Source organism: Vicia villosa, unplaced genomic scaffold, assembly GCF_029867415.1.
Source record: "Vicia villosa cultivar HV-30 ecotype Madison, WI unplaced genomic scaffold, Vvil1.0 ctg.001217F_1_1, whole genome shotgun sequence".
Taxonomy (NCBI): Eukaryota; Viridiplantae; Streptophyta; class Magnoliopsida; order Fabales; family Fabaceae; genus Vicia; species Vicia villosa.
Window position 1 is genome coordinate 203,932 of NW_026705539.1, and position 4,018 is coordinate 207,949.

The window sequence follows — 4,018 nt, forward strand, 5'->3', positions numbered from 1 at the left end:
AGAGAATGTGTATCTTGGGGGAAAAGGTTGATCAATTAGGCCAATAAACAAATGACACTTATAGGACAATATGATACGGAGAAGAGTTTGAATTGAGACATTTGTTATTTACATTTAAACCCTTTTACAAGTGTAATAATTTTGAACAGAAATGATAATTGAAGTAAAACATGCAATTGATATTTTATAGGTAGATAATAGACAATATTGATATATTTTAAAAAATAATTGACATTGACTAGTATTAAAAAATAAAAGTAATATTTGTCATTGATAATAATAAATTTTTTTGTTATAAATACATTAAAAATATTAGACAAAAAATTGTTATTAATAATTATAAAAAAAATAATATTTATAAATGATAAATAAAAATGTGGCAAGGCAATTTTTTGTTATTGATTAATATAAAAAAACATCTAATACATTTTTTTAAATAATTGTAGAAAAATACAGGAAAAGTGTTTGTCATTGATAAATAAATACAAATAAGTCAAATATTTCCTTGTCAAATATATGAAATAAATAATAAACTAATATGTTAAATCCGTATAAATTAATCGTGACAAGGGATCTCCTTCTTTATAGATGTATTTCTTTTTCTAATTCTATTGATTGTGTTTTATGTGGTTTGGAGAGGGAATTGTTGGATCAAATTATTCTTTTTTGTTGGGTGTTCGTTTTGATTTGGACGCACTTGTTATACCCCAAAATTTGCCCGCATCTTTTTTCAAGAAAATTTCAATCCAAAAATTAAGAGTTTCATATAATCTTGGATTTTTATATCCTTATTTATGAATACTTGATTTTTAGAATTTTTCTTATACGGTATTTTGGCTCGCTGTTGAATTTATTTTTACACAAACGCCAAGTATTGTTTATTACTTCACACACGCTATTTATTTGAGATTTATTTACAGATAAATAGTGTCATACCCCAAATTTGTCCTACCCTTTAATTTTTAACTGGCTTTAGCTTCGCATTTCATCTGTATACCTCCATTAGGACATTAAATTAACTCATGCATCATTAAAGAATAACTTTGGCTTGGGATCAAGGACCTTAAAAAGTGTGGCATGATTCACCTCGTTCTTCTTTGAATTTTGACTTATGGATGGGAGCTTCTATCATCATCATCAGAGGCTTAATGGAGTCGGTCCTTGCAGCTTGGTTCAAGTTGGTTTTAATATCATTTGAGAAATTGGGCCACTTCATTACAGGAATTATAAATCATTAATTGGCTTTGGTTCTTATGCAAGAGAAAGAAGTGGATTCGTTGGGATTCATTTTGTCAATTCAAGTTGATTCATCTTTAAGTCAATTGATTGGGCTATTTGTAAATATTGGATAAGAGATATTGCATTGTTTCAAGTCTAGGGACTTATGGTCACGTTTTGACTAAGTCCATCTTAGGATAAATTTTGGGCATGTTTGTTAATGCTAAGGATTCAAACTTTATTCAAGACACCAAAAGGCCCTTACCCTCAAGGAGTTCTCATTACAAGTTCCAAACCTATTGTCAATGCAATATCGTGTTACAGTATCCACCTTATCGTGTTACAGTATCCACCTTTATGATCCAACCAAGGTTGCAATCAAAAGATAAAAAAATAATAATAAAAGGGCTCGAAGCAGTTGGCAATACTGATTCATCAGATTCCAAACGGTTCCATAAGCCAAAGCATAAACATTACATGTCCCTACAAAATTTGCCAAAGCATAAACATTACATGTCCCTACAAAATTCACATACAGTATCTCCCTACACCACTCAGCTACCATCCCATTACAAAACAAAGAACCATATTTCAAAGTCCAAACAGAAGTCCATCTATGAACCACAATTCAATACACAGTCATAAAGCATTCCCACCAATCCACTTCAGTCCACAATAAACCCCAAGTAAATACATTTGCACTAACAGGAATTGCTAAACTCATTTTCTAGCTATCAGCACCCTGACTGTATAGTTGATTCTAATTGATTCACCGATCCATCCGCGGCATTTCATCGCGCCAAGAGTAGTCAGCATTCAGGAGCAAACCTACATCAAAACAAAAATACACACTAAACAGTCCACGCCATAACACATCCGAAGCCGCCCTGCATTAGTTCAGAAAATGGGAAAGCAAAAAGCAGTTAGAATCGGTCCCTGCACGCATCAAGAAAAGCCATACAATTTCACACCAATGCCATAACCTAAATATTCCAAACAGAACCAAAACTCTTCATCAACTTCTTCCACCAAGCCATTTTCGATAGTCCACAGTTTCCCAAAACCTGCATATAACAACAGAAACCAGTTCATTCACACTGTTAGTACATACACATCAAAACCAATACAATAACCTTGCACAAGACATCAAAAATCCGATTCAGCTCACCATAACTGCACATTTCCAAATCAGTTCAGAAACAATTATTCAAAACAGCCCTGCACCCATTCTTCTAACCGATTCATAACAGAACTAACCACCATGTTCTTATTTTTCTAACCACCAATCAATTCTCGAAACAATTCCCTGCATCACGAATAAACCAGCCCTGCACAAGTAGATACAAAAAGGAACAAACCTCATTTCAGTTAAACAACCTTTAACTAACTTTTAACAGTTACTAAACTTAACAGAATTCTAAACTTAACAGAATTCTTAACTAACTGCCTCTAACCAACTTCCCAACCACCAAAACAGAATTGTAACCAACTTCTAACCCTCATAACCAACTCTCAATCTCACCCTCCATTGCTCAGAACCGAATCTCTAATCCAATGGTTCAGCTAACTCCACCTCCAACTATAAATCCTCTTCCCTCCACAATTCAAAGACCTTCACCACTTTTTTCCAAACACACGCCATTTTCACACACCATAATCCTTTCTTCACATTCTCCTCCATCATCATCTTCATCACTCTCTCACACTCATCTTCCACCTCCTTCTCCCTCCACCATTTTCATCAACCCTCTGAACCTCACCCTTCTTCATTCACACTCTTCAACCTTCACACAGACTCAATTTTTCACTCCACCACTCTTCAATCTCATCATCGTCATCAACAGAAATCAAACAGAAAAATAAGAAGAGGAGAAGGGAGTAACAAACTCATTACAGAAAGCTGAAAGAAGTTGCAGAATCACAAACCTGTGGCAAAAAAAAATCGCAACCGAATCCTCCAATTCATCTTCACGAATTTTTACCTCTTCATTCTGCGGATTCAATTCATCCATCACTCAACAATTTTCGACGGCAGATACATCCATATCTTCATCATCGCCTCAGCTTCACGTCGTGACCACACTATCAGAAACCTTCATCATCTTCATCTTGCTTTAATCTCCAACCTTCAAGACACCGATTGGTATCACCGCTCATCATCTCACGATCTCTAATCTTCATTCCTCGCATCTCAGCACCACCGCAACAACAACCATCACGCACAACAACAATTTCAGAAAAGATCAAAAGAAAAAAGAATAGTAGAAGAAGTGAGAAGCGCTGAGTCAAGAATCACCTGAAGAACCTCTTTACTTCCGTGCGTTTATTTCGCACGCCGACGAACGTGAATTCTTCCCTCTGGTTTTCGGTCCCTTCGTTTTTATCTTCGCTCCAAGTAAGCCTCTAATCCCTTAAGCGTTCTTCTACTTCCAATTGCGTGGTTTGAATGTTTCATCGGCATCTAGTTTAGGGTTAAGTATTCTAGGATTTCTTTGAAGATTAGATTTAGGAGATTGGGGTGATTAAGAGAGAAATATCGGTGAAAACGAGATGAAAAGAGAGATTAACGGATCGGAGAGTTAGAAGACGGCGAGGGTAGGTCACCGTAGACGGCGAGGGTAGGTCACCGTAGACGGCGAGGGTAGTTCACCGGAGACGCCGTTTGCTAGGGAGAAGACGAGAGGAAAGTCTGAGAATGGATGCGAAACGTCACAATGAATTAACCCTAATTCCCATTTTTTTACATTTTTCTTTTAATTGATTTTTTTATTTGATATTAATTGGAATTAATTAGGACTAA

The 4,018-nt window shown here is 35.6% G+C and overlaps 1 long non-coding RNA gene across 2 annotated transcripts; it reads right to left on the reverse strand.

Moving 5' to 3' along the window:
* Positions 1-1,673: 1,673 nt before the first annotated feature.
* Positions 1,674-3,743, reverse strand: LOC131634073 (uncharacterized). 2 transcript variants are annotated; one of them, XR_009293472.1, is made up of 5 exons: positions 3,515-3,743; positions 3,145-3,408; positions 2,387-2,546; positions 2,202-2,282; positions 1,674-2,105 (listed from the first exon to the last, which is right to left on the reverse strand). It is a non-coding gene; the product is annotated as an uncharacterized LOC131634073 (long non-coding RNA). The 2 variants fall into 2 exon arrangements; XR_009293471.1 differs by having other exon boundaries at positions 3,145-3,743.
* Positions 3,744-4,018: the final 275 nt, after the last annotated feature.